Here is an 11,875-nt window from a genome sequence, read left to right as displayed (position 1 = left end):
CCCAGCAGTACATCGCCTCCTTTGATCAACTAAGGAACTGCTCCCATTGAATGATATCTGTACCATCACCTTCAAGTCTCTATGCCTTCTCTCCTTTGAGAGAGGAACCTAGAACCTGGATTTATAATGACCAAGAGTCTTCTGGTTAGTGGAAGGGGACCAATTTCTGTACCATCAATCAGTCCTTGAGTTCACTAGTGACTTTTAAACATTATTGTCTTCTTTTCCATTCTCACTTTCTCCATCCATCTTGTGTCTCATCCTCACATAGACTGAGAGTGCTTGGGCAGAGACTTGTTTTTTATATTGTGAAAAGCTATGATCCTCAGTGGGACTGCCATATACACCATGGTACCAACCAAAATGTCTCCTGGTGTTTGCTTAACACTTCTTCCTTAACACTTCTTCCTCAAAAGCAAAGTGCCAGTCCTGGTTTTTCTCCACCCTCACCGGAGCAGGAAATACCTCAGAAAAACCAGGAAAGTGTTATTTGCGTGTGCGCAGTGTGTGCCCACTCAAACTCAGCTGCCCTCATTATACGATGCAGTGTGGCTTGGGACCTCCCAATATTTTGTATTTTTTTTCCTTCTTGGCAGCCATTGAACTCACTTCTCATGGCAGCCATTTTGTGTTAGTACACTCTAAAGTTCTTCAAAATTCTAGACGTTCCCACAGGCTTAACAAGGCTGGGAACCCATGGAGTAGAAAGATTATTCTGAGTGCTAAACAGTAACAACGCTCAGCCAAGCCTGATAACAAGATCACATCTTAAATCTCCACAGATTATTTCCACAGTCAAGGGCTTTCTTCAGGGCTAGCAGCCTCTTATCATTAGGATTCTCGGTTTGATCAGAAGGCAGAAGATTGTTTCTACATTAGCAGTACCATCTATTCTGTCACACTCCTATTTGTATCATCAGTTCATATAATATTTATTCCTTGGTATTGTTGTGTACAATAAATGTTTTGATGGCATTTGTCTTCATGAGCATCCCTCTGATTCTGGTAATCTTGCTTTCAGAGCAAGAAATATTTACACAGCAGGTTGCAGATAATATATATACAGTTTGAGCTTTAGATAGTTCCATCAGCTGCATCTTTGTGTACAAGAAGATTTCTTTAGCTTTCCAGATGAATTCATACTGTGTGAGGAGGTGGACTAGAGCCAACCCAGGACTGGCTGTGGATTGTTTTGAAGCTAAAAGAAAAAATAGAATGGCAAGAGATATAAAATTACTTCTCCTCCTTACACTTCCTTATATTCTCACCGGTCCAGAGGTGAAAATAAGCTGGGATGAGCCAGTATGTAGTAGCAGTAAGAAAGTGATCAAAATGGTACCTCCCATCTTTTTCTTCAAGCCCCCTGAAAGAGGCAGTACTAGTAAGAAATCTAAGTTTCCAGTAACACCATTTTTGCGGGGAGAAATTGTTTAAGTGCTGTTACTTGTCTAATGCACAAACTCTTGCAGGATCCTAGTTTATTTCACTGGTAGGAACTTTCTCCAATATAAGGTGCTTTCTCTTGAAATAAGAGCCTGTGGCACTGGGAGAAGCCACCTTGTGACAGAGGAAAGTGCTATCATTAATGGAACAAACCCATGGGATACAACCCAAAGAGTGCCATGCTATGCAGAGTTACACTCTTTTAAGTCAATGGAGGTCAATGTATTTCATTTTGCATTTATGGGATTATATATATATATATATAAACTATTTATTTTTGGCCCAGAAAAAAAAAAAAAGAATAAGAGACTGAAGCTTCCCCGACTGTGCCCAGGGTCATTTTCAGAAACCGCCCCCCCACATGCCACCTTAAAAAAAATCTCTGTAGGGGTGGCACTTATCCATGGGGGCATTGCCCCCAAATGCCCCTCTATGACTATGGGTCTGCTTAGAAGGGTGTGATTCTTAGGATGTCACTGAAATTAATTGTCTAGAATTGCAGGAGTGGGGAGCTTCCAAGAAAAGAGTGCAACATTAAGAATATAAGAACATAAGAAGAGCCTGCTGGATCAGACCAGTGGTCTATTTAGTTCCACATTCTGTTCACACAGTGACCAACCCGCTGCCTGTAGGAAGTCTACCATCAGCAAGACTGCAACTGTATCATCTTGCCTGTGATCCCAACAACTAATTTAAAGAGGCATACTCAGGGGTGGAATTCTAGCAGGAGCTTCTTTGCATATTAGGCCACACCTTCCTGATGTAGCCAATCCTCCAAGGGCTTACAGTAGGCCCTGTAAGAAGAACCCTGTAAGCTCTTGGAGGATTGGCTACATCAGGTGTATGTGGCCTAATATGCAAAGGAGCTCCTGCTAGAATTCCACCCCTGGGGATACTGCCTCTGGTACTGGAGGGAGTAGATTTCCATTATGACTACTCCCATCCTTCATGAATTTGAGTACTCCCCTTTTAAAGCCTTCCAGATTGGTAGCCATAACCACATCCTGTGGCAGCAAGTTCCACAAATTATATATATAGGGCAGCTACTGTAAGAGCTCTCTTAGCCCCACCTACCGCACAAGATGTCTGTTGTGGGTGGTGGGGAGGTAAAGGAGATTGTGACCACTTTGAGACTCTCCGAGTATATGGGGGATATACATCCAATACCATCATCATCGTCTTCTTCTTCTTCTTCTGGACATGGTTTTGTAAATTAGCCAAACAAACAAACAGAGAGCTGTTGTGAAACAAAGAAAGAATAACTGGTAGAATTCAGGCTAAATTTTCGCTGTCAAGAGTCGTACACAATCCACCATCTAGCCTAATTTGAGATGTTCCTCCAAAAATAACTGAGTTATTATTAACATAACCCAACATGTCTCATTTGTCTGATGCAAGAACGGCTGGCAGTCAGATGGCCATCGCATACTTTACAGCATCTGATGACTGCAGTCAAATGTAGGGTGGATACACATGCTGTAACCATGGATTGACATAGCTCATTAAAGTGTGGGGGGTGGGAATAAGCTGTGTGCGTTGTCACCAAGTTGCTTCTGATATACGGCTACCCTATGAATTAATGACCTCAACAGCATCCTATTGTTAGCCTTATTCAAGTCCTGCAAACTGAGGCTCCTTTATTGAGTCAATCTATCTCATGGCAATTTACATACTGATCTATTATTGCATGACTGTGCTGTAGACAACAGTTTCCTTGCCTCACATGCATGCAGGCAAAAGTGGAAATGGATAAACATGTACACACAAGCTAAGTACACCAAAGCAGAAACCATGCTAACAAGAGATGGGATCCCTGGGGCCTCCTGTCTGTTCTTAAGCAATTAGGTCCCCAAGGTTGGTAGCCATGTTGATCTATGTCAAGACCCCAGCAATTCAATTTGAATTGCTGGGGTCTTGACTTCAATAGTCATAAACAGTCCATTCCATGAACAGCTTTTTATTGATACATGACAGCCCAACGCAGAATGGACTTTGTGAAAACTGGCTTTTGCCCTTTTCTTATAGCCCCGGCTTAGACCGTTACATTTTCAAAGGAAAGCAGGAAGCATCAGCCCCTCCCCCCAAGTCTTTCTCAGCCCCCTTTGCAGGTGTGCATGTAATCACCCAGAGTGACCTTGGTAACTCTTGGAGACCAGGCAGAAAGGAATGTGATAACTGTTACCTAGAGAATACAAGGCAAAGCAGAAACACAGGAAAGCGAAAGTACTTCAATATATTAATTGCAAAAGTCATCTTGACAATTAAGCAACAGAACAATGTATGAGTCCTGTGGCACTCTTTAAGACCAACAAAGGTTAATTCTGGGTATAAGTTTTCATGTGCATGCTTACACCCAGAATTATGTATCTGAAGTGTGCATGTTGATACCCAGAAAGTTTATGCTCAGAATTAAACTTGGTATGTAGCTGAAGAAGGGTGCATGCACACAAAAGCTTATATCAAGTAGTGGTGAATGGTGAACTCTAATCTGCAGAACTGGGTTTGATTCCCTACTCCTCCAAATGAAGCCAGCTGGGTGAACTTGGATCAGTCACAGTTCTTTCGGAGCTCTCTCAGTCAAAAAAAGTAAGTCTAGTTCACCACAAAAGAACTAGAACTTAAGGGTGTCAGACAATCTTTGGATCTCCCGGCTTTACTACACACAATGCCATATGATAAGCATTACTTTGTCCATGAGGTACATTTTCACACAGTCATTACACTTCCTTCACTTTTAATCTAAATGTTGCCTCTTGTGAGGGCAATTGATGGTTGCTGTTTCCATCTTTCATAGGAAGAATTATGGCCTGGTTAGGCAGAAGACTACAGCCCACATCCTGTTTTTCTTCAGAACCAGTAAACAAGAATCAGAACTGGAGCAATGGAGGAAATAGAAATCTTAGTCATGGCCTCCTTCAGAATACAGGCCCTCAGCCAAACAAAAAAAAAAAATGTCTGAGGTGGGAGGTAGGGGAGCTGAATATGTTTTCAAAGAGCAGCTTGTGAGATTTGCAGACTTCTTTGACCACTGGCCTGTATTCTAGCAGTCCACTCAGCCATATTTGAAACTTTCCTCTAGCAGCCTAAGGAGCTTCTATTTACAGAAGTGGTTTGTCCATTGGAAGAAAAGCCACTTAAGCAGGAAGAAGACTTTAAACCAGGAGTGTCAAACTCATTTGTTATGAGGGCCGGATCTGACATAAATGAGACCTTGTTGGGCCAGGCCATGTTGGGTTGGGCTGAGCCATGTCAGGCCGGGCCATATGTGTACCTATTTAAGAAAAAGATGATATTGGATTTATATCCCGCCCTCCACTCCGAAGAGTCTCAGAGCGGCTCACAATCTCTTTTACCTTCCTCCCCAACAATAGACACCCTGTGAGGTGGGTGGGGCTGGAGAGGGCTCTCACAGCAGCTGCCCTTTCAAGGACAACCTCTGCCAGAGCTATGGCTGACCCAAGGCCATTCCAGCAGGTGCAAGTGGAGGAGTTGGGAATCAAACCCAGTTCTCCCAGATAAGAGTCTGCACACTTAACCACTACACCAAACTGGCTCTAAGATTAGGTAGCAGAGATACACATTTTATAAAGAACACAGACAAACATAAATATATACATTTTTAAAAAAACTTAAAACATGCTTAAAATGTTAGCACATTGGTCTTAAAGATGCTTTCTTTGTATTTCTCCCATGGGATCTAGGGGACTGGGCAACGAAAGCTCTGGCTCTTTCCTTCCTTCCCCAGGGGACTGGGAAGGGGAGGAGCCTTGGCCATAGAAGGAAGAGAGGCTTGGCTCAGTAGCTCTGCTATGTGATTGAGAGAGCATGGCAAAGCAAACTCCCCCCTCTTTCTCCCCAAGGGAGGAGCCTCAGTCAATGAAAAAAATAGAGGTTTTGCTCTGTAGCTCCCATGTGATTGAGCAAGCCTTGCAAAGCAAGCTGTTATGCAGAAGGACGGAAGATATAGAAAGGAAGCAGATGACAGCCAGTTGCTCGGGGGTCTGATGGGAGCACTCTGGGGGCCTGATTCGGCCCCCAAACTCCATGTTTGACACCCTTGATTTAAACTGTTCTCAAGGGGGTGACGGGATAAGCGCACCTGTTTTGAGCCACATTTTTTTTTTTCACTGATTGACACACATTGGCTTGGTGCATTGGCTTTTCTGAGAAGCCAGGGCTGCTGAGATGGTATTTGCGTTTCAGCAGTTACGCTTGCATCACAGGCTGCCATATGTGCACTTGAAGATGCTTTCTCGGAGAGAATTTGTGGCCAGCTGCAACATTTCCAAGGGAAAGTTTCAGAGTTCTAACTGGGGGTTAAGGATGTCTGTACTATAAGAGGGCACTGAACATCCCTCAGAGTTAACAAGACAATAGCTGGATACATAACCTGCCCTCAAGACTCACAGGCTATATTGTATCACAAGGCTTCATACAATGGAGTGAGAAGCCAAAGAGGAAAGAGTGGCCAGCTTATTCTTCTGCAGGAAAATAGAACTTGCGTAGAAGAGGGGAGGGACGGTGGCTCAGTGGTAGAGCATCTGCTTGGGAAGCAGAAGGTCCCAGGTTCAATCCCTGGCATCTCCAAAAAAGGGTCCAGGCAAATAGGTGTGAAAAAACCTCAGCTTGAGACCCTGGAGAGCCGCTGCCAGTCTGAGAAGACAATACTGACTTTGATGGGCCAAGGTCTGATTCAGTATAAGGCAGCTTCATATGGATATGGATAAGAGCTGAGAGAAAGAACAAGCATTGAAAGATACTCAAGAGCAGGGCTTTTTTTATCAGGAATGCACAGGGACACAGTTTCTGGAGTCCAGGGATGTGGCCTAATATGCAAATAAATTCATGCTGGGAATTAAAGCCCTGTGTGAAACAACAGTGACATCAGGGGGTGTAGCCTAATATGCAAGTGAGCCCCTGCTGGGCTTTTTCTAAAAAAAAAGCCCTGTTCAAGAGGTTCAACTCAGACTCTTGGCTGTACTCTTCCCTTCCTAAACTGTACGAGATGGAATGTTATAGCGGTAGGTGCGACAGACCAAATAGGGATGCCAGCCACCAGGTGGAACCTGGGGATCCCCTGGAATTACAGCTCATCTTCAGGCTATAAAGATCAGTTCCCCAGGAGAAAATAGATACTTTGGAGGGTGGACTCTGTGGTACTGTAGCCTGCTAAGGTCTCTCTCTTCCCCAAGTTCCATTCCCCAAACTCCAGGAGTTTCCCAACCTGGATATGGCAATTCTACCCCCCGCCCATCCCCCGCCAGTGGCCAAGGAGGACCTGACATCCCAGAGACCAAAGGATCCATTTTTTCTAAAGGAACAGAAGAAACAAGAACCCCAGGAATGTTAGCAGGGTAAACCTGTGAATTTATGGGGAGGTATTTGTGAGTTTCCTGCAGGGGGTTGGACTAGATGACCCTGGAGGTCCCTTCCAACTCTATGATTCTATGAAACCAACTTTACATATTGTGAAGAATGTAGCTGCCTTAAATTCCGAGATAAATCCTTTTTGGAGATATTAAATAAAGACATTAGAGAATATTATCATGATATGTGCAATTTAAAGGAACTTAGATAAAACTCGGTGAGCAGTATGACTCACTTGAGCTTCTATTGACTCTTCGGGTAAGTTAAATTGTGTGAAGTAAAGCCTTTTCCCTGCCACTCTCTGCCTTACAAAGTATTACATGAATTCCATTTAGCGCTTGTGAGACCTCTAATTAACTGCCGCTTTTTGTCGTTTCAAGGCGAGCACATCCTTTTTTTTTCTTTCCAACTCCCCTAACACAGTCATCCCCACGCCCTCTTGAAATCTCTTGACCCTCTTTTGAAGTCTTGCAACCAATACTCCCTCCCCCCTAAGCTGTGGAGTCTTGTGAGGAAAAGTTGTGAGCTGCTACTGCATATTACTGCATACTACCAGGGCTTTTTTTGAGCAGGAATGAAGTTCTGGGTGGCTTGGTGTCAGGGGGTGTGGCCTAATATACAAATGAGTTCCTGCTGGGCTTTTTCTACAAAAAAAGGCCCTGCATATTACTATAAGAACTATGCTTTGGGGTCTATTTTTCCTGAGCTAAGACAAAAAGGTGCGAGACGAAGCCTAAAAAACAATGAGCTAGCTCACACTAACTCAGCTTAGAGGGAACACTGCTTGCAAGTCTTCTTGCACTTAACTTTAAAGAAAAACACCAAGGTTCATTCTGCACACTCACCTGCCCCGGCACAAACCATCAAAGTAATTTGGAGTTTGTGATTGGTTCTCCACTTAATGCTGCAGCACAAAGTTTTGGCCCACTTTTACAGCTTCTCCCACACATTTTTGTACTCTAGTTTTTTGCGGAGGGTTTTTTTTTTTTTTTTTGCCTCAGCTCTGAACTTGCTGACCGATCTCCCACTAGCCTTACGCCGCTCTCAGGCTCCTCTTCTCTGCAGGGGTTCCATTGGATTCCACACTATCTGCCCTGGGGCTGCAACCAGATTTGCCTTTTTCGTGCAGCAAACAGAAACAGGGCAGAAGAGGAGCCTGAGAGCGGCGTACGGCTAGTGGGAAATCAGTCGCTGTTTACCGTGTGGGATTCTGTCATTCGCAGCAAGAATTCCCGCCCTGTTCTTTGTTATCCGTTTTCCATGCCCACCCTTCCCAGTTCCAACCCACTGCGATGATGAGCCCTGACATCACAACCCCTCAGCCCACCTCATCTCTATTTAAAAATAAATAAATAAGAGGACTGATCAGTTACAATGCAAGGTGGACACTGTTGTGTCCGTGACACATTGCTCTTCTTTCCACTTGTGCTGCCACGTCACCAGGATTTTTAAGGTCGGGGTGCTTTTTTTTAAAATTCAGGGGGCAATCCATCACCACCTAAAAAAGACAGAGCTGGCTGCAAAAAAGCAGGGAGACCAATTCAGCTTCTCTCTCCCCTCCCATTCTGTTCCTGGGAAAAAGGGAAAGAGAGGCAGGGCTGGCAAGCTGGGTCTCCGTGTTTCTAGCAGCTAGCTGACTGCACGAAGCAGCGCAGATAAGCACGGCTTCCTGCCTTCCCCTCCTGCTCGATAAAGTGGGGAAAGAGCAAAACCAAGGAAAAACCAGTTTGAAGTTGTTAGTAAACAATGGAAAACTGTGTAGCACAATAATACTATGTCAGTAAGGAACAATTATGACCATTTCTGTATCCAGCCTCTGCTGTATTATAACAAAGAAATGTAGCTGACAAATAGGCACTGTCCCTAAGTTTAACAAATAATGTCCATGAACAATATCAGTACACGGTCCAAGTGCTGTTTCAAAATTGTCCTGGAGCGGATCACAAATTAGAAGAATAACAAAGGAAAGATGCTGCTGCCAAATCCAGAAGCTCAGGACCAGTTTCGGTGAAGACACCTTCTTCAACTTTTAGGCTCCACCTGAAGCCACTACAGTCATGAATATGTCTTGGCTACGGAAGCGCCACTCCATATTCATTCAGATGTAGTGCAAACACTTTGTATCTGGAACTGCTTCTCTCTAGGCCAGGGGTAAGGAACCTTTTTTTCTGCCAAGGGCCATTTGGATATTTATAACATCATTCGTGGGCCATACAAAATTATCAACTTAAAAAACAGTGCTCCACCAAGGGAGAACAGTTCAGGCCGGTAAAATTAATGCAGATAATTGTTTTTCTATTGGAAGTCATATGGGGAGAGACTAATTCAGTACACACACGTACACACCCTGGCCTGCCGCCCGAGGCAAATGCCTAGGTCCAGGCATATTAGACCACATCCCCTAATATTAGCATATTAGGCCACACACTCATTAGCATATTAGGCCACACCATCTGGGATAATCATGTGCAAACTGAACTGGTGGTAGCTGGCTCCCACCCCTGCCACCCTCCCTTCAGCTGCTCCTAGCAGACCTTTAAAGGCATCCACATACAGCAGTTCTTCACAACGCCTACGGAAGAAAGAGAGAGAGAGAGAGGCTCGGCCCGACAATCCCCGAGGGCCAGACCAAGTGATCTCCAGGGCTGTAATCGGCCCTTGGGCCTGACGTTCCCAACCCCTGCTCTAGGCTTCCTGACTGAGCAAGAGGGAAAAGAGGCAGAGCTGATTCTCCTGTCTGTCTGCTATCAAAGCATTTAGGGGAATGGAGCTGTATCTCCCATTTTGTGATTTGTGTAGCGCTGAATGGACTGTGGACCATGTGCTGTTCACTGAAAAATATTTATTTATTTATTTACTTTGGATTTATATGTCGCCCACTCCGCAAGTGGACTCTGGGCAGCTAACAATCATAATAAACATTTTTTAAATTACAGTTGTAAAAAGATTTTTAAAAAACCATATATAGGCAATTTAATAAACCAAACATTTGGTGCTAAGGAAAAGATTTGGTTAACCCAGGTGGTTTCTATAGATATCTCAGTTCTTCTGTTAGTCTGTTAGCAGTCTTGCCGATAGTATTGCTCAGCAGCATAGCAGTTCTTTGCTATCACCCAACACTCCACTGAAGAATCTCCATGTTGGGTCCCATGATGCACTTTTCATCTGTTCCAAAAAATCAAGCTTGCCAATGAGAGGTGCTGGCAGGTCCGTAGCTATAGTGGGGAATGGGAGGGGCCAGGCCCATCCTTGCAACCCCCCTTCCAACTATATGGCCCCTCCATTGGAGGGCCCCCAATCTGTCCCCTTTCCTCACCGTCACTCTGAACAAGTAGTAGCATTGCTGATGGTCTTTTTGCTTTTTTTGTCTTCCCTTCCCTCACACACCTTGCAGAGCAAAGGGGGAAGGAGAGTCAAGAGGCCTCTGTCTCTCTGAGAATGGGGTACATAAGAAAGGGGTGAGGGAAGCTGCTGTGAATGCCCAGGCATGAAGGGGGGTTAACTTGTGAGACTCAAGGTTAGCTTGTGAGACTCAAGAGCCCTGGCCTGCCAAACCGGGTGGCCCCCCAGCGCCCCCCCAAACAACAAAACCTGCTGTGGGCCCCACCAAACATGAAATCCTGGCTACGACGAGGCTTGCCAATCCCCAGGTCCCAGCGGGGGTTCTCCAGCTTTCCCAGGCTCCTTCCCTCCCACAGTCAGCTGGCCGACAGAGGGAAGCCCCGCCCCACAGCCATCATGCGCCTTTCCACCTCCGGAGGCTTCAGTCTCTACTTGAGAAAGCCTTCCTCTTTGGATGGTCTGCGTCTTTAAGGCTGAAGGGGAGCGGGAGGGGGGGGGGAGGCAGAACAATATGGCTGTGAAAGGGGCCCAGACCCTCTGTTTGCTGCACAATCCTTGCAGAGGTCGTTCACATAGTGTGAAGGCAAACTTAAACCTTTGGTTGCACTGTGTTACTGTGAAATCTTGAAAGTTCAGCAACTCGTGAGTAGAGGTGCCAATCCCCAAGTGAGGGCAGAGGAGTCCCAGTCTGGAGGCCCTCCGGAGCTTCAGGGTCATCAGAAAAGGGGGTGGTGGTGGAGGGAAATGTCTGTTGGACCATAGGGTATAATGGAGAATTAATCCCGGGGTATCTGGGGCTCTGGAGGGGCAGTTCTTTGAGGTAGAAGTACCAAATTTTCCGTGTAGCATCTGTTGAGTCTCCTCATATTGCTCTCCAAGTTTCAAAAAGATTGGACCAGGGGGTCCAATTTTATGAGCCCCAAAAGAAGGTGCCCCTATCCTTCATTATTTCTAATGTAGAGAAGGCATTAAAATGGTACATGGTCCCCTTAAATGTGAAGGCCAGAACTCCCTTTGAAGTTCAATTGTGCTTGTCACAACTTTGCTTATGGCTCCACCCCCAGTGTCTCCTGGCTCCCCCCCCCCCCAAAGTCCCCAGATATTTCTTGAATTGTTCTTGGCAACCCTAGCTAGGACCCTGGCTGCCATTGCCTACACGTGGGTAAATGTGAACCTTGTGGAGGGGATTTTGGTAAAGGGAAACACAGGGCGTTTTCGCACTTACCTTATGCCGGAGCGACGTCCCTCTTCACCGCGCAGCGTCTGCGCGAATTTCGCACTAATTGCTCCACAGAACCTGGAAGAGCCGCAAAGTCCCGCGGCTTTTGCGGCGCAAATGTAAACTGCCAAAAACCAGTTTACATTTGTGACGCAAAAGCCGCAGGACTTTGTGGTTCTTCCGGGTTCTGCGGAGCAATTAGTGCGAAATCCGCACAGACGCTGCGTGGTGAAGAGGGACGTCGCTCCGGCGTAAGGTAAGTGCGAAAACGCTCACAATAATGAAACTATGGGCCTGTGCATTAAAAAAAAAAGGGAGGGGGTAGGAGGGTTGGGCTACCCAACGATGACCGGGATGGGGGAGTGGCCGAAAGAGAACTAACAGGGCCGAAATGCAGAACGCAAGGCGCGGAGAAAAGAAAAAGAAGCTGCGAAGGAAAGGCAGGCATGCAGAACTCATGAATCAGATCCTAGGCAGACAAAAGCGGGGAGGAGAGGCAAGGCT

Source organism: Heteronotia binoei, chromosome 3 (assembly GCF_032191835.1).
Source record: "Heteronotia binoei isolate CCM8104 ecotype False Entrance Well chromosome 3, APGP_CSIRO_Hbin_v1, whole genome shotgun sequence".
Classification (NCBI taxonomy): Eukaryota; Metazoa; Chordata; class Lepidosauria; order Squamata; family Gekkonidae; genus Heteronotia; species Heteronotia binoei.
Note: the sequence above shows the minus strand (reverse complement) of the source record.